The sequence below is a fragment of the Zootoca vivipara genome, chromosome 7 (assembly GCF_965207765.1).
Source record: "Zootoca vivipara chromosome 7, rZooViv2.hap1.1, whole genome shotgun sequence".
NCBI lineage: Eukaryota > Metazoa > Chordata > Lepidosauria > Squamata > Lacertidae > Zootoca > Zootoca vivipara.
This window is the reverse complement of record NC_142590.1, coordinates 89,582,825-89,608,542: the sequence shown is the minus strand read 5'-3', so window position 1 is coordinate 89,608,542 and position 25,718 is coordinate 89,582,825. Positions and strand designations below refer to the sequence as shown.

General features: G+C 49.0%; 1 pseudogene across 1 annotated transcript; it reads right to left on the bottom strand.

Annotated features, from left to right (window-relative positions):
• Positions 1–976: 976 nt before the first annotated feature.
• LOC118088977 (ammonium transporter Rh type C pseudogene) lies at positions 977–4,206 on the bottom strand (annotated as a pseudogene). The gene has a single exon (XR_015951202.1). The product of XR_015951202.1 is annotated as an ammonium transporter Rh type C pseudogene (transcript).
• Between the last annotated feature and the right edge of the window lie 21,512 nt (positions 4,207–25,718).

Here is a 25,718-nt window from a genome sequence, read left to right as displayed (position 1 = left end):
TTTCCCATTGAAAGTAATGGAAAGTGGATTAATCTGTTCCAGACGGGTCCACGGAGTACTTAAACTGAAGCGTACTTAACCCAAGGTATGAGTGTAATTGGTTCCGGAAGTCTGTACTTAACCTGAAGCGTACTTAACCTGAAGCGAACCTTCCCACTGAAAGTAATGGAAAGTGGATTAATCTGTTCCAGACAGGTCCGCGGAGTACTTAAACTGAAAATACTCAAACCGAGGTGTACGTAAACCGAGGTATGACTGTAGTGTCCACAATAATCCAAAGTCAGAAGCCAGGACAGGGCCCTGTTTTGGTGTCTTTAGCCTTCGTCAGCTAAGTTTAAGGAGGTCAGAGAACAATTGGGTACACGTTGACCTCCTTAAACTTAGCTGACGAAGGTTAAAGACACCAAAACAGGGCCCTGTCCTGGCTTCTTTCGATTATTGTGGACGCTACCTTATTTTAGAAGACTTACATCAAACGCGGTATCGATATTGTGAGGGACAAGGGATACAGGGAAGTCCCTCCCATCTTAAGTTCCAGCCCATCACCAAGCGCTGGAGAGAGTAAGGAGAGCTCTGCCTCCAGCGGAGAGTCAGGAAGTGGTGTCCGAGGCTCAGGCAGGGTTGTGGAGCCCATGCCCCAGGTGGGACAGGAAGTTGGACGCACAGGGGGGAGGCCAATCCCCCCAACTCCCGAATTGCGACGCAAACGTAGGGGGAAGAGGTTGGGTCTGCCAAAGTTGTGGTGCTGGAAGAAAACGCGCCAATCGCCATTCGGAGGTTCTGACACCTCACCTTAAGGATGCATTTTCATTGCTCTGAACACTGTAAATAATCAGCACTTAATAAAAGCCTTAAAAGACTATGCTGGAGTCGTTACTCTAGAGTAGCCATACCAGGCCCTCTGACAGATATATTCTGACTTCGGATTATTGTGGTCTCTATCTGACTCTAAAAGACTTCTACACCAAACGCCATATTGATATTTTGCGTCAGAAGACTCTTTAATTTTTTGTTTTTATGGGATAGCATCCAACTTCATTGTAATTACACAATGACAATAAAGAAATCTAATCTAATCTTTAATGGAACTGGAACCTGAATTATTCAATTAGAGACTATTGAACTGAGAAATTTGCAGTTTGCGAATATTATTTAAACATTAAGTTTATTACAGAAATTGTATGGTTACATGTAATTTTGTTTTCTATGTTCACAATTGGTTTGCTAATAGGGATTATTCTCATTATTGAATGGTATTGTTGGCCTGAGTTATTGGTCTGATTCTTATTGGTGTGTATAACAACAATGGTCCATGGGGTCACGAAGAGTAGGACGCGACTAAACGACTAAACAACAACATAACAACAAGAACTCCAATTTATCTAATATATGTGTATGTTGGCATCCATCTGGGGAGACAATGGAGTATGCCTCTAGGGGTAAAGTCAAACCACTTTATTTGCAGCACCGAAGTGACCTCCCTGGGGCACAAGTCTGGGCTGTGTAGATGGAGGTCCTGGGTTGCCCAGGTGACAAGACTCTCAGCCTCTCTGATGTGGTCCAAGGCTCTCTCTTGTCCCACCACCAACCATGCCTCTGATGCTGATGGGGCGAGATAAAGTGCTTAACACCTAGGCAGGGGTGTGTGTATGTATGTATGCAATTTCACGTAAAATACCACAACCGTAAAAATGTCCATTAAAAATGTCCGCAGTAACTCAAGTTGCCCTCCCTTAACGTATCTGCTACCAAAGCCCTGGCCTAGTCATTATGTCTAGTCCAAGAGAAGGAGAGGCCAAAACAACTCATCTTAGAGCTGCTAAAATGGTCAGGGGAAATCAACCTAGATGCCCCAGCAGCTGACAACCCTGTGCTGCTGTTAAGTATAGCAATTTAATTCTCTGAAATTGTAAATGCTTGCATGCATTACTATGTGTTTAAATCTGATGGGTTGGTAGCTGAATTCTAGAGAGTTCTCTAGAAGTTCTCATATGACTGGCTAACATTGGTCGCATGAGAGATGTTTAGTGAAGGAGAGGCTCCATTTTTATGTGAAGCAGGATGACTGTGTTTGAGAATCCACTGTGAACACTGCTAAGTTGAACAGAGTGTTGGAGTGCTTCTTCTCTACTTGGAAGAAAGAGAGCTAAGTTGCAGGAGAAGGTGAAAGCAGAAATATTTCATAGGAGCTGCACGGCATGGCCTAATTGAGATGCAGAGTGCTGAGCTCTGGAAAGAGAGGAAATTTAGAAGAAGAGACTGTAAGCCTATGCTTGGAGAAGCATGTGACTGTAAATATTATGCTGTAATTCATCTATACGTTTTTGCAGGTAAAGTTTTTGAATGTTAAAGTCTGGACAGTGATTTAATTTCCAAAGAAAGGTGTCAGTCTTGTATATGATTTGAGCTTCTTGGGTGCATTTTCGCTGCCCTCACTTCAACAGCTACCTCTGAGTTTGGGTCAATTGTTTCATCTGCCTCCAAGCAGGAGGCACGGTCCTACTTCAAATCTTCCAGCCCCGACAGCATGGCACTCCAGGAAAACCATGGCATGTGTTACTCTCCCACTCAGTGATGCTGCCCTGCTGTTTTATTTCTGCTTTGCAGGCACAAGCAGACAGACCCTCAAGCTTTGTCCTTCAGGGGCACCAGGAGGTCCCCTCCAGCCTGCTCGACACTCGAGTTCTCCGTTGACTCTTGGATCTTGAAGTAAAGAGCGTCGTCAAAGCAGAGTTGGTCAGGCGGCTGCGCTAAAAAAGGCAGTTTCAAAAGCAACCCGGTGAAGTAGCCACCCACAAGGGACATGAGTATGGAGACGCCGAGACCCGCAGCCTGGTGGAGAGCTTGCTGCATGGCACTCCTTCCCACGCTCTCCCCCGCCGAGGTTGCCTCCAGGGTGACGTTCTGTGGCAGCAGGCCACGCTGAGGGAAGACCTGGCGAAGGCCAAGCCCGTAGGCCTCATCCGGCACCAAAAGGATGGCTACGATTCCGCCCACGGCGCCAATGATGCCCGGTAAGCCGTGAAGGTTGTGGATGCCACACTGGTCCTGGAGGCGAACTCTAGCGGCCAAGAACGGTGACATGTACTTGAACCCAAGGATGCAGGCTAGCGAGGAAACAATGCCCAGGGCAAATGCCCCAGCTGGCGAAATGACCATGTCTGCTACTGCGCCAATGGCCACCCCTCCGGCCAACGTGGCATTCTGCAGGTGACACAGGTTCAGTTTCCCCTTCTTCTCCAGGAGGCTGGAGGTGGCAAAGGAGGTCAGGGCGCTGGCACTGAGAGTAAGCCACGTGTGCAGCACAGCCCTGTGTTGAGCATCTCCTTGGTGGGCGAGGACAGCCACGAAACTGGGCCAGAACACCCAAAGAAACATGGTCCCCACCAAGGACAGGAGGTCGGAGATGTAAGATGGAGTCTCCATTGGGTGCCCCAGCTGCAATCCTGGCCGGTAGAGAGCAATGGAAGTGCCCAGGCCAAAATAGCAAGCAAAGACGTGGAGGGTTATAGTTCCTCCTACATCCACTGCCTGGAAATAACTCACGATGAGCCACTCGCAGGCCACGTAGAGAGGGATTTCGCACAGACTCATGAGAAGAAGCTGGATGGGGCTTGTTCGGCCCAGGATGGCCCCAGCAGAGATGAGGACTGTCACGGCTGCAAACTCGGCCGTGAGGATGTTGTAGAGGCCAAGGTGGACTCTCCCATGTTGGCCGTAGTGTACGAAGCCTTGCACGACCAGGGCCCACTGGGTGGAGAAGTTGGCCAGCAGGAAGTTGCAGGCCACGGCGCTGACTCCGTAGCCCTTCATGAAAGCCAGCAGCAAGCCCAAGCCCACCAACAGCATCAGCTGGATGTCCTGGAAGAGGGGGAAGATGGCGTAGATCTGGTTGGCGGATGGGTCGCCGTCGGCAGGCTGCCCGGCGGCGTCCGTGTGCACATCGTATGTCACAAAGAGGGCGAAGATCACCAGCACAGCTCCCTGGAAGAGGAACAGCAAGGCAGGCAACCGGCAGCGGAGGCTGGTGGAGAACACTTTGGACATCTTCCAGCAGGAGACACCAAGAAGATCCTGCAGAAAGGGGAACACAGTCAGGGAGAAGAAAACCACAAGGTAAGCCACATTGGCAAGCTCTGTAGTCAGAGGTAATTAAAAATGCCCGCCATATTCTTGTTGGCTTCAGATCTCTCTTTCTGCCAACTCTCTCTCTCTCTGGTACCGCTTTCTCCTCTTTCTTTTCTGTAAACACTTTCATCACTTTTTGCTATCCCTTTCTAACTCTCTCTTTCTTCTACTTCTTCTTTATCTCTCCCTTTGCACCCCTTTCTTGCTCTCTCTTTCTTAGACCTCTTCTCCCTTCCCCTCTCTCTCTGCCACCGTTTTCTCTCTCATTCCCCCTTTCTGCGATCCCTTCTCCTTTTCTCTCTCTCTTTCTGCGAACTCCTTTGGTCTCTTCCCGCCAACTCTTTCATACCTTCTCTTTCTTGCACCCCTTCCCTAGCGGTCTTTCTTTTCCACCTAGGGTCCTGGATCACATCCCCACTGCTAGATTGTAGCTCACTACACAACACAATAGGATGTTTAATCTTCTTCTTTTTTGAAAAAAATACCACCACATGGGAAGACCCATGGGAAAGAAATAGACTGATAATTTCTACATCCAGTAGTACTCTGATCTGAATGCTGTGCTTAAGGTACTATCACTGTTTATCTTTTATTAGTGGCATTAAACATTAACCAGTGATAGATTCGGAACTGTTCGGAAACTGAGCTTCTTTTTCTGCAGCACTCGCAAACTGCACGTGTTTTTTGATTTCTTGAACCATTGAAAGACACGTGTGCAAATACAAACGTTGCCTGCTGCCAAGGCTGCCACCAAGATGCATGTGTGCACTGTTGCATAGGCTTCTGGCATTACTGACAAATGGCAAATAGACCTAAGGACTAAGAAAACCTGTGGGGTGGGGTGGGTGGGTCCTGGCCTAAAGCCCAACTTGTTCAGAATCCTGTCCTCACAGGGTTCAACCAGATGCTCATTGGAAGCCAGCAAGCAGGACCTGAGAACAACAACACTCTCGTGTCCAATTTTCACTTCTAAAAACAATAACATAAACTGAAACCCATTTATCCTTCAAAATAAAAGAAATCCTTCCAGTAGCACCTTAGAGACCAACTAAGTTTGTCATTGGTATGAGCTTTCGTGTGCATGCACACCTCTTCAGACACACTCACGGAAGCTCATACCAATGACAAACTTAGTTGGTCTCTAAGGTGCTACTGGAAGGAATTTATTTATTTTGTTTCGACTATGGCAGACCAGCACGGCTACCTACCTGTAACTAGATCTATCCCTCGATATCTGCAGTACTCTAAATGCTGCAGTGCAATTCTCCAAGCCAGTAATGAATGCATTAGGGATAGTGTGTATAAAAATGCTCATGCAAATGAAAGTAGCACACGAAACACTATTTTACGGGGAAATGGCTTGCATAAATGTACACATTAAGCAAAATTGCATACAAAATTAGGAGTAAAGCACACTAAAATCCTGAAGGGCTTTAAAATAAATACTGCATTGTCAGATAAGGTTTTTAGACTCAAAAATCATGTCAAAAAACTTGGGTCGTCCTATACCCAGATACTGTAGTGGTGTGGAGGGGAAGCTGCGGACTGCCCACTGCCAGCTAGGGAGCTTCCCGCCTGCAGTGGCTTGGTGGGGGGGGGAGGAGCAGCTTCCCACTTTGCCAACCCCCAGCAACATCCCTGGCAGGATGGCACATGTGCAATTCCCCCTAAAAAAAGCTCAACAACTTTGGGCCATCTCCCCTCATTTTCTTTTAATTTACCGTGTTTCCCCTTTTTTAATACGTAGTCAGAAAGTAAGCCATGGCAGGGTTTTTAACCATTTGAGAGCTATAAGACATACCCCGAAAATAAGCCATACTTCCGCACCAGCTAGCAGGACCCAGCATGCCGGCCGCGACAGGAGGAGGAAGCCTGCCGGGTCGGGTCAGTGCCCGGAAGCGGCGGTGGCTGCTTTAGTGCCAATAAAGCGTGCAGCAGTGCCGCACGGAGCACCAGCCAGCAGGACCCAGCTCCTGCAATGCCGGCCGCGGCAGGAGGAGGAAGCCTGCGGGGTCGGGTGGGTGCCCAGAAGCGGTGGCGGCTGCAGCGCTGACAAAGCGTGAAGCAGCGCCGCACGAAGCACCAAGGGCACGAGCGGCAGGAGGAAAGAGAGAGAGGCTCGTTACTTGCGGCACTTTAAGAGAAGCAGCCAGAACCGATCTCCACATTCCGAGCCTCCCTTTTGCGCGTGCGGGCATGTTAAAGCCCCGATCACTTCACTCCCCACTTCTTCCTCGCCATCCCTCCCTTTCACGCATTGCCTTGACCCCGCAGCCCCCCTCCCTGGCCATCTTCCCCTAAGTGCAGCGCTGCTTCGTGAGCGCTGCAGCCGCACGCTCTCTGTGTGTGCTGCAGCCGCACGCTCTCTGTGTGTGCGCGTGTCTCTTTCTTTCTCTCCCTGTGCGTCCGTCTCTCTCTGTGTGTGTGTTTGTGCGCGTCTCTTTCTTTCTCTCCCCGTGCATCCGTCTCTCTGTGTGTGTGTGTGCGCGCGCGTCTCTTTCTCTCTCTCCCCCGTGCGTCTCTGTGTGTGTGTGTGTGCGCGCGCGTCTCTTTCTTTCTCTCCCCCGTGCGTCCGTCTCTCTCTGTGTGTGTGTGTGCGCGCGTCTCTTTCTCTCTCTCCCCCGTGCGTCTCTCTCTCTGTGTGCGCGCGTCTCTTTCTTTCTCTTCCTGTGCGTCCGTCTCTGTGTGTGTGTGTGTGTGTGTGTGTGTGCGCGCGCGTCTCTCTCTCTCCCCCCCCCGTGCGTCTCTCTGTGTGTGTGTTTGTGCGCGTCTCTTTCTTTCTCTCCCCGTGCATCCGTCTCTCTGTGTGTGTGTGTGCGCGCGCGTCTCTTTCTCTCTCTCCCCCGTGCGTCTCTGTGTGTGTGTGTGTGCGCGCGCGTCTCTTTCTTTCTCTCCCCCGTGCGTCCGTCTCTCTCTGTGTGTGTGTGTGCGCGCGTCTCTTTCTCTCTCTCCCCCGTGCGTCTCTCTCTCTGTGTGCGCGCGTCTCTTTCTTTCTCTTCCTGTGCGTCCGTCTCTGTGTGTGTGTGTGTGTGTGTGTGTGCGCGCGCGTCTCTCTCTCTCCCCCCCCCGTGCGTCTCTCTGTGTGTGTGTTTGTGCGCGTCTCTTTCTTTCTCTCCCCGTGCATCCGTCTCTCTCTGTGTGTGTGTTTGTGCGCGTCTCTTTCTTTCTCTCCCCGTGCATCCGTCTCTCTCTGTGTGTGTGTTTGTGCGCGTCTCTTTCTTTCTCTCCCCGTGCATCCGTCTCTCTCTGTGTGTGTGTTTGTGCGCGTCTCTTTCTTTCTCTCCCCGTGCATCCGTCTCTCTCTGTGTGTGTGTTTGTGCGCGTCTCTTTCTTTCTCTCCCCCGTGCGTCCGTCTCTCTCTGTGTGTGTGTTTGTGCGCGTCTCTTTCTTTCTCTCCCCGTGCATCCGTCTCTCTCTGTGTGTGTGTTTGTGCGCGTCTCTTTCTTTCTCTCCCCGTGCATCCGTCTCTCTCTGTGTGTGTGTGCGCGCGTCTCTTTCTCTCTCTCCCCCGTGCGTCTCTCTCTGTGTGTGTGTGTGTGTGCGCGCGCGTCTCTTTCTTTCTCTCCCTGTGCGTGTCTCTCTTTCAGTGTGTGTGTGTGTGTGTTTGCGCGCGCGCGCGCGTCTCCCCCCCCACAGAGAAAAGGTTCCGCTTCGGCTCGTCATTCAGCCGCGCGCGCGCGCCAGGGGCATGGGCCCAAGCCTCGTCCCCCTCGCGCTTCCCTCACAAGCATCTCAGAGCGGGACGGGTCACGGCCTCCCTCCTCATTCCTCGGCCGGCGTGAGAGAGCCCGGGGAGCAGAAGGATCCCAGGTTTAACCCCCAGGTACCCCCAAGTTTGAAATTCTGGAGAGCTGCTGCCAGCCTGGTTGACAGTAAAACCTGGATAGCACAGTAGGCTAGAGTGTGGTGTTTATAATGTGCGCGGAAGAGAGCACCGAGTGTCCTGAGCCAGTGGGACCCAGTTGTACCAGCACTTTAAAAAAAAGACACCCCCTGAAAATAAGCCACCGTGTGTTTTTTTGAGGAAAAAAAGTTATAAGACGGTGTCTTAAAAAAGGGGAAACACGGTAATGCCCCAAAATAGGGGGCGTCTTATACATGGGGACGTCTTATATACGGAAAAGTACAGTGATGCAAAAGTACAATTCTCTCTCTTTCTAAGACTGCAAATCCTAGAGTTTCCTGCAGGGTATAAGGAAACAAATGATATGCACCCTTGCAAAATCCAGCTGTTATTGTGACAGAATTCGTATCACCTTGGGGGAGAATTTTGGTCACCGTCATACATTACTGGACTGCAGCTCCCATCAGCCCCGAGCAGCATCACCAATGGCTACGTAAGGATGGGAACCGTGGCCCAACAAATTATCGAGAGTACTAAGGTTAGGGAAGGTGACCAGGGCCGGCTCTAGGTAGACCCCCGGTGGCGCAGGGCACCACGGCGCCGGCCCACCAGCAGGACGCCGTGTGCTGCGTCCGCCCGCTGGCTGGCCGGTCCGCCGTTTTGACGCGCAGCTGCGCCCACGGCAACCGCGCTGCGCCCGCCCACCCACTGCGCTGGGAAATGGGGCGGGGGGGTGGCGCCGGAGGGATCCGTTGTTCCACGGCGCCAGGGGCGCTTAAGACGGCCCTGAAGGTGACCCTCCGTGACTCTACTTGCCTGACAGCAGGAATTTGCAAATTCAGAAGCTTCTGAGCAGTTCTGTCTTCTAAGCCAGTTTGGGGTTTTCTGCACCTGTTGCAGAAAGAGGAAAGGTGCCGTTACGTCTTGAGAAGAAAGAGTGTTCCGATAAGGTTTGAAAGGACACGGACAGCGCTTACCTCAGATTTGTAATCAATACGACGTGTCTGCTGAGATGGGCACTCGGCACCTGATCCCTGTTTTCCGGGAATAGCCAATGGGTGGTAAGGGGAGAGGGATTCTGACGGTCGATCCCACTTCCATGTGATGGTTGGACAGGTGCGACCAAACCCATGCAAGGACTGAGAAATGATTTGTCCTCACCTGTTCTCTGCCTTGCAAGCCCCAGAGGGCAAAGTCTCCCCTTGTGTCTATTCGTGGTGATAAAGATCGGCATAGACATGCAGCTGCCCTCTAAGAGAGGGAGCATAACCCTTTCATCTCCAGCAGCCCTGCGCTGCTTTACTTATCTCACAGAAACAGGAAGAGCTGTAGCTCAGTGGGTGAACATCGGCCAGGTTCAATCCTGTGCAACCCTTGCTAGAGCTGGGGAAAACTCTTGGGAACCCCTGCAAGTTTGCAGCATGTGCCCTCCCTCAGGAGGATAGGAGAGGGAGGGAGGGGGGGAAGGGAGGGAGAGAGAGAAGGTAAAGGACCCCTGGATGGTTAAGTCCATTCAAAGGTGACTATGGGGTTGCGGCACTCCTCTCGCTTTCAGGCTGAGGGAGCCAGCGTTTGTCCACAGATAGCTTTCTGGGTCATGTGGCCAGCAGGACTAAATGGCTTCTGGCACAATGTGACGGAAACCAGAGTGCACAGAAACGTCGTTTAGCTTCCCACCACAGCGGAACCTATTTATCTACTTGCACTGGAGTGCTTTCAAACTCCGAGGTTGACAGAAGCTGGGACAGAGCAACAGGAGCTCACCCTATTGCAGGGATTTGAACCGCTGACCACCTGATCAGCAAGCCCAAGAGGCTCAGTGGTTTAGACCACAGCACCACCTGCTCCCCTCAGAAAGAGAGAAAGTCTGAGACTGACTATAGAACAGAGCCTCAGTAGGATAGTGGGATAGAGCATGATATGTATTTTAATCCCATAAGGGTTCAGAACCTCTCATTTGGTCTACATTTACTATGACACAGAATTGCAGAGTTGGAAGGGTCCTGCGGTTCATGTAGTCCAACCCCCTGCAATGCAGGAATCAACACTACTGAAGTTGTTGTTTAGTCGTTTAGTCGTGTCCAACTCTTCATGACCCCATGGACCATAGCATGCCAGGCACTCCTGTCTTCCACTGCCTCCCACAGTTTGGTCAAACTCATGTTGGTGGCTTCAGGAACACTGTCCAACCATCTCGTCCTCTGTTGTCCCCTTCTCCTAGTGCCCTCAATCTTTCCCAACATCAGGATCTTTTCCAGGGAGTCTTCTCTTCTCATGAGGTGGCCTAAGTATTGGAGCCTCGGCTTCACGATCTGTCCTTCCAGGGAGCACTCAGGGCTGATTTCCTTCAGAATGGATAGGTTTGATCTTCTTGCAGTCCATGGGACTCTCAAGAGTCTCCTCCAGCACCATAATTCAAAAGCATCAATTCTTCGGCGATCAGCCTTCTTCATGGTCCAGCTCTCACTTCCATACATCACTACTGGGAAAACCATAGCTTTAACTATACGGACCTTTGTCGGGAAGGTGATGTCTCTGCTTTTTAAGATGCTGTCTAGGTTTGTCATTGCTTTTCTCCCAAGAAGCAGGCGTCTTTTAATTTCGTGACTGCTGTCACCATCTGCAGTGAACTACTGAACTAGTGAACTACTGAAGAGTTAATGCTATTATAAAGTTTTAACCTAGGTTTGTTGACACTTCTGAACTACATCAGTGGGATATTTATTTTCTGAGCCTTTCCTTGAAGTTGCTGGATTTTTTAAAAAAAGTTATGTTGTTGTTTTTCCTGGGATCAAATCAAAAGCCGGAATGGCTTTGTAATTCCGGGACTGTCCCAGGAAAATTGAGACACCTGGAGAGGGTGTTGAGGGCAAAATTTGCTCTTAATGTCCCTAATCCCATGCCACTCAATTCTGGTGTCTGTTCCAAAGGCAGATCATCAAACTCTCCAGAGATACTTACTGGCCGCCGCCCTCATGAGCTTCTCGCCTTCTCCCAGAGGGATGGGGAAGAAAGTCTTGCACTTAAAGCCTCAACGGAGCCAGCCTTTCTCTGAATGCTTTCGGCTCCGCTGGGGCCTTTTATAAAAGTCCCATCAGGTTAAACAGGTTCCCGCTGACCTATTGCCAGTCATTAGTGAGAGCACTCCAGAGCCGGTTTGTCTCCGGAATGTGCTTCAGGGATGTTAGTCCCACTTAGAAGTTGGCAGAAATAATCTCCCCCACCCTGACCGCAATTCAAATATGAATGCTGTTGTCAGGGACTAGTTTATATTAGCATTGTAAATCATAATTGGGATGGAATGCTCCGCAATTACAGCCTGGCCAAAGCACAGCCTGGCATTTCAAAAATTAAGAGGATCTGCCGCTGGTCGAAAATGCACCAGTTTCAGATCCTTGCCTTTTCAAACTTTCATTTTAAAGGGGGATCTATGTTTATAGGGCTAGAAAAAAGGCCCTTTCTGAAGCCCTGGAGAGACATTGCTGGTTAGAGTAGACCAGTTTCTGTCAACCTGGTGCCCTCCAGATGTTTCTGCCCTCCAGATCTTTCTGCATGCCAGGGATTGGTGGCCTGGAGAGGTCACTCGATCCAAGATGGCGTTGTTAGAGGGCACATGAAACTAACCACAACTACCTTGAATTTCTGCTTAACCCTCAAGAAAGAAGGGCATTTTCACTGGCCAGTTGTAATTCAAATCCATCAAACCTCCTTTGAGGAAGGTTCTCAGGCAGGGTGGAAGGAGAAAGAACTTGCCCATGTGAAGACCACCTGGTGGAAACCCTTACACATATGGTTCTTAATTGTAGACTATATGCTGATCTCCGCCAGCAATTTCTAGATCAACTCTGCATCCCCAAATGGAAACCAGAGTTGGAGGCCATACATTTTCTATTACTGGGGAATGATCAGGAGCTCACCATGTTAGTGGCTAAATATCTCTATTTGGTTTTTTGTCGATGAAATACCCTGCAGACGTCTGATCTCCCTGGAGACCTAGAGATGTGACGAGAGACTGCTCTGCCTCCTTTCTTCTAGCAAATGTTTTGTGCCACTGGGGAAGTGGTAATTCTGTATTGATTTGCTTTGGATACTTGTGTGTGATGCCAATAAAAGGTTTGATGATGATGGGCTAACTCACTCATCTTACACTCCCATTGCCCGAGGGTCCAGATTGTACAAGATCCTGGGTGTGCACACAGGATCTCCAACATTTCTCCGATGAAAGTAGGGACGTTGCATCCCATAATGATAATTTTACTACTTATACCCCACACATCTTACTGGCTTGCCTCAGCCACTCTGGGCAGGTTCCAACATATATAAAAACATAAGAAAACATTAAATATAAAAAACTCCTTTCCCTATACAGGATTGCCTTCAGATCGCTTGGGGGCCGGATAACTCCATACCCTCCAATGAAAACAGAGACATTCTACCATACCCTCCAACGAAAATAGGGACATCCTAAGGAAAAGTGGGACATTCCGGGATCAAATCAGAGACTGGGGCGGCTTCTCTAAATCAGGGACATCCCTGGAAAATAGGGGCACTTGGAGGGTCTAGCACAGCTGCTCTCAAGTTACATTTCAGTCTCCCTGGTGCCAGCCTTACAGTGCCCCAGCGGGTAAGGACCCACCTTCTTCCAGGATGATTAAAAAGGTGGCACCCTCCTCGAAAAAAGGCTGATGCACGGTCAGGGTGGGATTTAGGCTGGATGAGGCCCTAAGCTACTGAAGGAAATGGGGCCCTTTATATCAACAGCTGTCCTTTGTCAACAACAAATTGTTGCTGTTTTTTGTGTTGAATATATGTTATATGGTCATTTATGGACCTAATACCTAATAGGTATCTAAAGCCATTTGTACACAAAGCCGTCTTTCCTATTGGGCTTACTGGTGCGTTGCGCCAGGGCTCCGGCCTCTCGGGACACCCAGCAAGTGGGGGAGCTGTGCGGCTTTGTCGGCGGCCTCCCCTTTCCCTGCACGCCCGCCAGAGCGGGCGTGCAGCTTCCTTCCCAAGCCTCCGCGGGAGGAGAGCGATCCCTGCAGAGGCTTAGGATAGACGCTGCGCCCCGCCCACTATATGGCTGGCGGGCGTGCAGCTTCCTCCCCAAGCCTCCGCGGGAGGAGAGCGATCCCTGCAGAGGCTTGGGAAAACGTCGACAACTCTGGGAAACCGGGGGGGGGGGGCACCGGAGTGATCTTTGCACCACAGCGCAGGACATGCTTAATACGGCCCTGTTTGCACATAACAAAATATGTCTTATATCAAAGTAATTGTTGAACTGAAATACAATTAAGAAGAAGTACCCAGGTGGCGCTGTGGGTTAAACCACTAAGCCTAGGGCTTGCTGATCAAAAGGTCGGCGGTTCGAATCCCTGCAACGGGGTGAGCTCCCGGTGCTCGGTCCCAGCTCCTGCCCACCTAGCAGTTTGAAAGCACATCAAAGTGCAAGTAGATAAATAGGGACCGCTCCGGCGGGAAGGTAAACGGCGTTTCCGTGCGCTGCTCTGGTTCGCCAGAAGCAGCTTTGTCATGCTGGCCACAAGACCTGGAAGCTGTCTGCGGACAAACGCTGGCTCCCTCGGCCTATAGAGCGAGATGAGCGCCGCAACACCAGAGTCGGACACGACTGGACCTGATGGTCAGGGGGCCCTTTACCTTTACCTTTATATATAGTTTGAGAACCAAGGTACTGTACCACTGTATATACAAATGATCAAACCAGTGATATTTTAGGGAGCAGGCTAGCAGGCGGGGCCCATGACTTACATCATAGGAGCATACACATAGGAGTTTTTTTCCTTTAATTTTTTGGGGGCCCCCAAGAGAGTGGGGCCCTAAGCAACAGCTTGTTTAGCTTATACGTAAATCCGGCACTGTGCATGGGCATGGGCTCGTGCAACCAGTTTCCTCTTGGGCCGCACAGGATGTGCCTCCCTGGCAATTGGTCTCGCCTCTCAGGGCAGGCCCCCCAGGCACTCTAAGGAATATCACCCGGTGCAAGCAGGGATCCCTGGGCTGCAAAAGGCATGGCTGGTCTGGAGAGAAGGAAGCCCTGGCTGCTGCCAAGATGGCGGGCAAGCAGCCAAGAAGATGTTACAAAACAGCCCGGAACAATGCTCCTTTGCACACCCACCCACCCACCCACCAAATCCACGCCCCCTCACTATGATGCATGAAATAAACAAATATATGCCCCCCACATGCTCCATGTTGTTAGCACATTTTGTTTCATATAATTTAAGCGGGCAATAGGATTTTATACACACGTGTGCAAAGACGGGCCTCGTTTGCAGAGCCGGGAAGTGGGGCTCGGAGAAGGAGCCCTCTTTTTGAAAACCTGCCACCCTCGTTCTTTTTGTCCCACGCTCCCTCGTGGCTTCGTCAGAACCCGCAAGCAGGGCCTTTGAAGCTCAGGGTGGAAGGAGCACGACATCTGGAAGAAACATGGATTAATGAAAACATAATCCTCAAGATGAATCCTGCCCACCTCCTCGGCGTTTTGTGTGTTCCACAGCCCTCCTCCGACGCGCGCCACTGAAGTCATTCGTTTGCCCCTGAGAGGGGTCGGTCCAAGTTTTCTTGTCTTCTCTTAAGCGTCCTGATGGCTATTACTTGCAACTGTCACAAACTGTCACAAACTGTGACTATGGTGCCTAGCGGGAAGCTCCGGCCTGGGTTGACACTTGATCCTGTGGCATGGCTAACTGCTTCAGACCTTGCCCATCAAGCAGGTGGAAATTGTTGCCAGGGGCCTGACAGTGTGTTTGTGTGTGTTTGTGTGTTTGTTTGTGTGTGTGTGTGTGTGTTTGTGTGTGTATTTAGGGTTGCTATATTTCAAAAAGTGAAGACCCGGACACAAAAATAGCTGAGCTTTTTTGTTTTTTGCCAAGTTGTTGAGGTGTTTTTTGGCTACATCTCAACATTTTAAAAAAACACATAGATTTTGAGCTGCTTTTAAATGAAATTCACCAAGGTGCACTTCTACCGTGTTTCTCCGAAAATAAGACACCGTCTTATATTTATTTTTCCTCAAAAAACACACTCTGGCTTATTCTGAGGGGATGTCTTTTTTTTTTCTCCTCCTGCCGCGGCCGGCATTGCTGCTGCGCCTATCACTATGTCTTATTTTTGGGGTATGGCTTATATTCCTTGAATACTTAAAAATCCTGCTATGGCTTATTTTATGACTACGTCTTAAAATGGGGGGAACAGGGTATATGTCTGGATTTTACCAGACATTTCAGCCATTTTCACCCATACACTGTTAACCAAGGCCAAATACTGGGCATTATGGCAACCCTATTTTATTTATCATTATATATATATATATATATATATATATATATATATATATATATATATATCATCTCATTCACATCAACTTCCCTTTCCCTCCTTCCACAATTCATTATTCTCTCCCCTATTCAACTGCATATTCAAAATACTACTTTTCCCTTCTATTTCCCCTTCTATTTCCACCCTATTTTATTTTCACTGTTCTAATTATTCAAATCCTGCTAACGTTTAAAGGTGTTTGCAATGATTCTTCATATATTCCACAAATTTCCCCCATTCTTTCTTAAACTCTTCCTTCTCTTGGTCTCAAATTCCACTTGTTAGTTCCGCCATTTCAGAATATCCCCACAATTTCATCCGACATTCATCTTTTGTTGGCACTGCTCCTTCCTTCCATTTCATTCATTCATTCATTCATTCGTTTGTTCGTTCATTTGTTCATTTTATTTGTATACTGCTTTTCCACAAAAAGAAAATCATGCTCAAAGCTGCTTAAAATGCTAAAGCTGAAATACATTTCAAATGAACACTACAAAAACAATTTCAACACAGTAACAGCTTTATTATAACACAGAAAAACAATAGCAAATATAACAACATACAAAAAACCCACATTTTAGTACTATAAATATAACAATTTTTACTTAAGCAACAGCAACTGAGCAGATAGCATCCAAGCTGCTATGGTTGCATACACAAATAAATGATTTCTATCTTTTGAATAAAATAAAAAAATTCCTCCAGCAGCACCTTAGAGACCAACTAAGTTGGTGCTGTTGGAAGGAATTTTTTTATTTTGTTTCGACTACGTCAGACCAACACAGCTACCTACCTGTAACTAATTCTATCCTTTGGTACTTCTACATCTATTATTCCTAAAAGAAAGACTTCTGACTTTTTTATTTTAAAAAATCATCATCCCCCCCCCCCATTTTATTATACAGTATATCATTTCCCAGCAGTGTTCGGTTTTATTACATTTGCATACCCTCCAACATTTCTTCAATGAAGATGGGGACGTATTATTCCATAACAACAACAACAACAACAACAACAACAACAACAATAATATTTATACCCTGCCCATCTGATCGGGTTGCCCCAGCCACCCTGGGCAGCTTCCAACATATATAAAAACACAATAAAACATTAAACATAAAAAAAATCCCTATACAGAGCTTCCATCAGATGGCTCGGGGATCGGATAACTCGATACCCCTCTGACATTTCTCCCATGAAAATAGGGACGTCCTAAGAAAAGTGGGACATTCCAGGATAAAATCGGAAACCAGGACGACTTCTGTAAATCCGGGACAATCCCTGGAAAACAGGGGAAATTGGAAGGTCTGCTGTTCCTGGAACCTGTTTCAGTGATAGTGCAACAAGTATGAGCAGACCAAGCAGGGCCAGATTGAGGTTTGATGAGGCCCTAAGCTACTGAAGGTAATGGGGCCCTTTATATGTCCAGCTGTCCTTTGTCCACAACAAATTGTCGCTGTTTTTTCTGTCGAATATATGCTATATGGCAGGGGTGGACAACTTCCAAGAGACTGCGATCTACTCACAGAGTTAAAAACTGGCAGTGATCTACCCCCTTTGGGGGGGGTTCAGGTCAAAGTTGAGCTTTTTTTTTAGGAAGGAAAGCCCTGTTTTGGGGGTTCACGTAAAAGTTGTTGAGCTTCTTTAGGAAGGAGGAAAGCGACATTGAGCTTTTCTTTTAGGAAGGAAAGCCCTAGTTTTGGTGGTTCAGGTCATTTTAGGGGTGCAGGGCAAAGGTGTTGAGATTTTTTTTAGGGGAGCCAAAGTTTTTTGGGGGGCAGCCACTGATCTACCAGTGATCTACCACAGACGTCCAGTGATCTACCGGTAGATCACGACCTACCTGTTGGAAGTGCCTGCTATATGGTAATTTATGGACCTAAAGCCATTCCCACATAACAAAAGATGTATTTTCATCAAAGTAATTGTTGAACTGAAATACAATTGGAAATGTACATCCAGGGTTTTTTCCCCCTTTAAATTTTTTTTGGGGGCCCCCAAGAGAGTGGGTCCCGCCTTGTTTAGCTTGTTTAGCTTCTACGGAAATCCAGCACTGAGACCAGGGGCCGTTTCTCACATGCCTTCTGGATTTGGGGGTCGGAGGAGGGAGAGAACGGCATCTATCTGCAGTCGCCGAGGACACCTTGAAATCAAAAGGAAATGTCAACTGTGACTCAACAGAGAAATGGAAATCAACAACACGGCTTCTTTTCCTCAGGCTTCTGTCCATTGATGCCACCTGTCCACACCATTTCTCCAGGATGTGATGTTTTTTACACACACACACACACACACACACACACACAGAGGGAGACCCAAACCATTTGCATCCCAGGTGCAACAGCTCCCCTAGGGACATAAAATGAGGCAGGACACCCTTTTACTCCCTTTATAGTTTCGACCTAAGATTTCAATTAACACCCCCCCCCATTTCCTTTCTGTGTTAAGCAACAAAAACAACAACCCCCCACTTCCCTTGAAGCAGGTGGTTTAGACCGAGGGATGGATTGTAGGGCGAGGGGGGGGGGAGAGAGAGGTCAGGAAAGAGCCTTAAATTGAGGAGGGGTGTGTGTGTCGGTGTTTTTGTTGTTTTGTATTTACGAAACCCCAGCTTTTTCCTGATGCCGACTGTGGGAAAAACAACAACCGGATGCCGAGCCCAGCCACCTCCTGAGGTATCAGACAATACTTACCCACCACAATAATACAAGGATGATTTACATTTTTATTCTCCCTCTTCTCCACCTTTCTTCCTCTCCCAGGCCTCTTAAAAATAAAAATAAAAATTGACCCCCCCCTGCATTGCACCTGCCAAGGTCCCCCATCTCTAGCTAGGGTCTCCCCCGGAAGTATCTGCATAGATTTTTTTTTTCTCCCTTCCATCCCCAGATGTGCTGTATCCTTTCTCTCACTAATGGGGAGAGAGAGAGAGAGAGAGAGAGAGAGAGAGAGAGAGAGAGAGAGAGAGAGAGAGAGAGAGAGAGAGAGAGAGAGAGAGAGAGAGAGAGAGAGAGAGAGAGAGAGAGAGAGAGAGAAAGAAAGAAAGAAAGAAAGAAAGAAAGAAAGAAAGAAAGAAAGAATACAAAGCAAGGCCTCCACATTTCCTTTGTAATAAACAAACTCTGAAACTTGTGCAGGGCAGGCATTGACTTGGATAGACCTCATGGGAAGGGAGGGAGGGAGGCCAGAGGTCCCGAAACGTTCCCTTTTAGAGGGGTGTGTGTGTGCTTCCGGCTCCCAATTTCCTCACTTGACTATTCCTTGGATAGCCTTGGCACATTCCCTCAAAATAGATAAATTAAAAAAAGCGCAATTATAATGGCTAAGTAGTACACACCATACATTTAAGTATGCCCCCCCACCCTCAAAGAATCCTGGGAATTGTATTTTGTTAAGGGTACTGGGAATTCTAGCTCTGCGAAGGATAAACTACATTTCCCAAGATTCTTGGGGCCGGGTGGATGTGCTTTAAAAGGTGTGGTGCGTACGCAGCCAACATGTCTACTCGGAAGGAAATCTCATTTATAATGAGACGTACTCCCATGACTGTAAGAACTCCCTTGGCATCTCCCTGCTGAGTAATGTGGGGACACTGGCGGTGGAAGAGGGGGGCGGGGGGAGCACACGGCCCCCGGCAGCAGGATCCCGGTGGGGTGCCATTGCAGCTGCCTGCCCCCCCCCGAGCTCTGCCACTGTGTGGGGAAAGCCTTTGCCTGTGTAGTTCTCAACAGATTACAGTCACTTGCTGACGGGGGTCTATATCCAGGGCCGGCTCTAGGTAGAGTCCCGGTGGTGTGGGGCGCTAGGGCGCCGGGCCGGTAGGCAGGGCGCTGCACGGCAAAGCCGCATGGAAACCATGCTGCGCCCTGCGAGGGCGGGGGCGCCGGAGCGATCTCCGCCCCTCAGCGCCAGGGCGCGCGACCTGCTCGAGACTGCCCTGTCTATATCCTGAGTCACAATGCGGCTTTAGAGCTCAGAGGTCGAGAGTCAACATGAATTTCCCACTGCTGCAGGAGAAATCCCGAGAGCAGAGACGCCCATTGTAAAAGGTAAAAAAAAGGTAAAGGACCCCTGGATGGTTAAGTCCAGTCAAAGGCGACTGTGGGGTCGCGACGCTCATCTCGCTTTCGGGCCGAAGGAGCCAGCGTTTGTCCACAGACAGCTTTCCAAGTCATGTGGCCAGCATGACTAAACTGCTTCTGGCACAATGGAACACCGTGATGGAAACCAGAGCACACAGAAACAGCGTTTCGCTCCCCGCCGCAGTGGTACCTATTTATCTACTTGCACTGGTGTGACTTTGAACTGCTAGGTTGGCAGGAGCTGGGACAGAGCAACGGGAGCTCACCCCGTTGAGGGGGTTTGAACTCTCGACCTTCTGATTGGCAAGCCCAAGAGCAGGCTTCCTCAACCTCGGCCCTCCAGATGTTTTTGGCCTACAACTCCCATGATCCCTAGCTAGCAGGACCAGTGGTCAGGGATGATGGGAATTGTAGTCTCAAAACATCTGGAGGGCCGAGGTTGAGGAAGCCTGCCCAAGAGGCTCAGTGGTTTAGACCACAGCGCCACATGCATCCTTGTACATCATCTTCATAGACCTGACAAAGGGCTTGGATCTCATCAGCTGAAATGCACTCTTCACGCTGCTCAGTAAGATAAGATGCCCACCTCAGTTCCGCAAGATGAAAATGTCCTTCCATGAGCACATGCAGACACAGTCCAGTATTATGGCCCATCCTTGGACGCCTTCCCTCTCAAGGGTGTTGTGAAAAATGCTGTGTTCTCCCCTCAACTCTCTTTGGCATATTCTTCTCCCTGTTGTTTTCAGATGCCTTCAGTTTGGCTGAATATGGTGTGTACATCCATTCGAGGAGCGACGGGGGTCTGTCCAACTAGGCATGTCTACACACCAAGACAAACGTGTGGTGGGTCCTGATCAGAGATGTTGTTTGGCAGATGGTGCAGCCCTGCCAACGCACTCCAAGGAAGCTCTACGAAGACTCATCAACCGCTTTGCTCAAGCCTGCATGGAGTTTGGCCTGACAAAGACCAACGTCTTGGGTCAGGACATTGCCAGAACTCCACAGACCACACATCAACACTGGTGGTGACCACACACTTGAGGTGGTAGGTGGTTTTGTCTACCTGAGCTGTACTTTCCATTGATGCTGAGCTAGAGAAACATATCAGCAAGGCAGCTACGGCAATGGCCCACCTTTCCAAAACGGGAAGATGGGATGCTAACGTCTGGTACCAAGATGAAGGTCTCCTAGGCTTTCTTGTTCAGAACACTGCTTTATGGAAGTGAGATGTGGGCAACTGACAACCGCCAGGAACAACGCCTCAATGCCTTTCACGTGCACTCTGTCAGCACTCTGAGCATCATCACAGCATGACAGAGATTCAAACAAAGATGTGCTCTCCCAAGCTCACATTCCCAGCATGCTTATGCTTCTGTCTCAGCGGCATCTACACTGGCTTGGACAACATGTCTACAGAATGGAAGGTGGCAGGATCTCCAAGGACAAGCTCAGCTCTACAGGGTATTGGCTTAAGGCACCAGGCCCGTTGGCAGACCAACTCTGTGTTACAATGGTGTTTGCAAATGAGACACGAAGGCTGGCAACATCAACCTCGCCATGCAGGGATCCCTTGCAGACAACCGCAGGGCCTGGAGGCAGTCGGGTTGTGTATTCACAGCAGTGACCAGAGGAAGAATGACTGCTGGGAGGAGTGCAGAGAGAAGAAATGCTATGGTGCATCTGCAGCAGCACAACCGACCGCCTTCATCTGCCCCAACTGCAACAAAACATGTCTCTCCTGTATCAGTCTCTACAGCCACAGCAGGTGCTGTAACTCTCCAATGGTTTGACTTTACCCCTGATGATGCACTCTTCCATTGTCTCTCGAGACAGACAGATGCCAACAAAATGCTCCCAGGTAAGGCAGTTACAGGATTGCAGCCTAAATAATGGAATATTGAATGTTGTCAGATGATTGACATGAAAGTTGTCCTGCCCCCCCTGTCAAAGTTTGCTCACAGGGGTCAGGACCAATAAGGACCTGGCTTCCCTAGGCCAAAAAGGTTCTCTACCCTGCTTAACTCAACCATCCTCATTTACTGTGCAAGATCATGGGCTGTGATCCTGTTGAATAATTTTTTGCCAGAAATCTAGTGCAATCTGGGTTGATAAAACTAGAGCCAGTGTGGTGTAGTGGTTAAGAGCGGAAGACTCCTAATCTGGGGAACTGGGTTCGCGTCTCCGCTCCTCCACATGCAGCTGCTGGGTGACCTTGGGCTAGTCACACTTCTCTGAAGTCTCTCAGCCCCACTCACCTCACAGAGTGTTTGTTGTGGGAGAGGAAGGGAAAGGAGAATGTTAGCCGCTTTGAGACTCCTTCGGGTAGTGATAAAGCGGGATATCAAATCTAAACGCCTCCTCCTCCTTATGAAACGAATTGCTGTGGGAATCAGCACTAAGCTGACAGGTGACCTTGTAAATGAGATATTAATTCTGGTAGAGGGAAAAGTGGTGAAATTTGTGGTTTTGCAAGAGTACCAAGGGGTAGCTTGGAAATAAAGAGGCAACAAAGAGGATTAGACACATTTATGGAGGATAAAACTAGTAGTCGATGGCTGTGTTCTGCCTCCACTGTGGACTAGCTGGGCCATTGGCCTGATCCAGCAGACTCTTCTTATGTTCTTAGAAAAGTGGATCCACGTCAAAAATCAATCAAAAGGTAGACCATCACAAACAGGAGGCCTCGAAAGTGCCACTTGCAATCACGGAAACTGGCAACTGTCTTGACGAGCTTAGCAGGTTCCTAGTCCTCATTGCAACAAAGATGAACTTGGAAAGGGGGAGGGGTTCTTCCCACAACAGCCCCTTTGTCCCTGGAACTGCTGTGCCCTGTTCATTCACACTTTATGAAGCCTCCACATGACATTGTTGCTGCCTTCTTGTGAGTAATCCTCATGCATTTTATCCGCACACAGATCTGTGACTTTTGATGGGGGAGAGGTGATTAACGAAATTCTGGCTGATTTGCCTACTGTTTCAGAATATTATTATTATTATTATTATTATTATTATTATTATTATTATGCTAATTCCGTAGGTTTGCCTTTAAATGTGAGCTGCATCAAGTTGTTCCTCTCCCAGCCCTAATTTTTATATATCTTACAGCAACCATTTCCAAATTTGCATCCATGCGCATGCCAATAGCATGCAAACCTCTTTTTGACGGATGCGTAAATGGCCGCCCTCTTGCAGAGACAGGTGCTTGTTCCTTTTCAAAGCACCAAATAACCTTAGACCCGATTCTCCCACCCTCACCCAAAAGCAAACATGCTGCTCCTTCTCCATCTGGAAGCTTGAGGGCAGCAGCGAGGTCCTTCCAGGAGTGCCTGTCCACACACAGGCGAAGTCCTGCCTCCGGCGCATGCTGGGGAAAAGCTTCAGCCTTTCATTGCCCATCGGGGCTGCAACGTCCCCACTCCGCTGCTGTGGGCTGCTCTCCAGCTGCTTGCTGTTTTGCAAGGAATTCTGGGCTTCTGCAGGACAGAGATAAGCTCAAGAATTTGCGGGTCCGGTTCCAAATATCCTGCCAGCTTCCGCCTGTTTCCTTGCGGCCGCTTCATTTCGTTTGTCTAATTTCCGCTGTATCACGCTGCGGAGGCCTTCCTGTTTTCTAGCCACAAATCCCGGAGTGGCTGCCGCAGAAGACCCTCAGGAGAAAGGAGGGTGGGAGCAGGGTGGGACTGGTGCCAGTAGACTGGGATAACACCAGGGGGCTGGAGAGAGGAGGTGCAATCGGGGTGAGCGGTTCCAAGAGGGTCACACTCGACACACGAAGCGCAGCAGCACCAGCTGAGGGCTTGCTGTTTTAAATAGATTGCACATTTCCAAGCAGGCACACGGTTTCAAGGCTGGATGTGGAGCTATGTGCTCAGATGACGGGTGGACTCAGATGGGAGCCGAAGGGAAGGGAAGACCCAGAGAGCCACGGCCCACATTTGCACACTGATCTTGCTTTTGGAGCCCACACAGATGCGCATGGAAGCATAGGCAAGTGAGATCAGCAACAAAATGTTGCAGCGTGAAGTGCTTCTGTCCGGTGTGGCTTCTTCCAGGATACTGTATACTCTATCCCATTGCCCCTCCTCCAATTTTCTTTCCCACACAGCCCCTGACAGACAAACAGCATTCTGTAGCCACTGAGTGTGCTCAGTCCGTGTCAGGCTCTTGCAGATTCCCCACGCCACTAAAGTGATGTGGGTTTTGTTTGTTTTTTTAGGGTTTTTTTTTCTTCCGCCAAACCTGCTGATGCATCCTACCCATGCATAGATTGTGATGGTTTTGTTCACATGTAGGACTGCATTTGTCGTGAGTGACTCCAAGGCGTTCCAAGCACTTACCCCAGGTTTGGTCTCCTCGGATTGAAGTTCCGCAGAGACTGTGATGTCTTTAGGATATGTGGCTTTATTTACACATGCGTACAACCTGGGGGTAAGGTGGAGAGGCTCGCAGCGTTAACATCCCCAAAGAACTTGCCTCTTCATTCATCTCAGCTTTGGATCCAGCACAGAGCAAGCAGGTCTCTGTGTCTCCAGCTTCTGGTCTGCTTTTCAGCTCAACCATTCAATCTAAGGCATGGGTAGGCAAACAAAGGCCCGGAGGCCGGATCCGCCCAATCACCTTCTAAATCCAGCCCATGGACAGTCTGGGAATCAGTGTGCTTTTACATGAGTAGAATGTGTCCTTTTATTTAAAACTAGCTTGCCTGGCCACGCGTTCCTGTGGCTCAGTCTGTTAAATGGACCCTCAGAGTCCCCCTTCAGACTCCCCTCACCTTCAGAGTCCCTCTTCATTTTGTTGAAATGTTTTATGCGTGTTCTGTTTACACAGGCTCATCCCTGTGACTCCCCCACCCTGTCCCGACCCACGACCTATCCCGCCCCCTCCCCCCCACCCAGGCGAGCCCCAGCCTCCACTCGGCCCAGTCTGGAAAGCCAAGCCGAGATGCTGTGGAGAGGGAAGCTTTCCTAGGTGCAGTACCAGTGTAGCCGTCACTAGAGGGCGCTGTTTTGCAACCTATCCTGTGCTCCCAGCATGCACTTTCATCTGAGTTGTGAGTTCTGGAACACCTGGTTTTGGGGTTTTTACCTGGCCCAGGTGCAACATCTCTCTATGCAAATGGTATGGGGTCACTCTCATATTTGCTTGGAACATTGTGTCAAAGTTTGAACGCAATCAGTCAAGTGGTTTCGGAGAAAAGTGGAGACACACCCACATGGCCAGTTTACATTTATATATATATATATATATATATATATATATATATATATATATATATGCATCTCTGGGTTATTTGTGGGGCATAGGAATTTGTTCATTCCCCCCCCCTAAAATATACCGTACACATGCAATATGACTGTATACTAAGTTCTGAGCATGTGCAGAGTGTTTTTCCTTTACCACTAAGCAATTGCTGCCTATTACTTGCACTAGGCCAGCAACAGCAACCCCCAGCCTCGGACAACTGCCAGGACCTTGGAAGACCCCACAGCTCCCCTCCCCCACCTTAACTTTTCATTTAATCACCTGGCGCTCCAAGCAATGCCAGGCAGCTGGATCTTGCCACCCTTTTAATTTTGCAGAAGGTCTGTTACTGAGCATCGTTTTCAAGTGCACTGCTAGTGGCTGGGGGACAGGAGGATATTATATTATAATTATTTCAATTTGTTGGTTGTTTGACACACGAGGCGCCTCCAAGCTACTTCAAAAAACAAACAAACACAACGCACAAAGCATTACGTAGATGAGAACAATGCATTGCAATAAAAGCTTTCCAATCCCTCATTTAAAAAAACAACAAACCTCAATCAAATGGGAAGAAATTTGGTACGAAAAGCATACCAACTTCCCCCTCTTCAGAAAATAATCTTGCTCCCAAATTCCCTCCTAGGTACTTCTCCCCATGGGATTAGAAATCCATTTTTGTGATGTAAACGTAGGCAGAAAGAGAGGGGTGCGTCTGAGAGAATTTGGCTGGTGGGAGAAGGGTTAAGCATTTGCTTCACCCGTCCCCACCTCCCCAGTGTGGTGTAGTGGTTAAGAGCGGTGGACTCGTAATCTGGTGAACCGGGGTTCGTGTCTCCGCTCCTCCACATGCAGCTGCTGGGTGACCTTGGGCTAGTCACACTTCTCTGAAGTCTCTCGGCCCCACTCACCTCACAGAGTGTTTGTTTGGGGGGAGGAAGGGAAAGGAGATTGTTAGCTGCTCTGATACTCCTTCGGGTAGTGATAAAGTGGGATATCAAATTCAGACTTTATCCCACTGCATGCCGTTCACCTCCCCAGGCTCCTTTGCCCACTGGGCGAATGCAGAAGAGGTCCTTGTT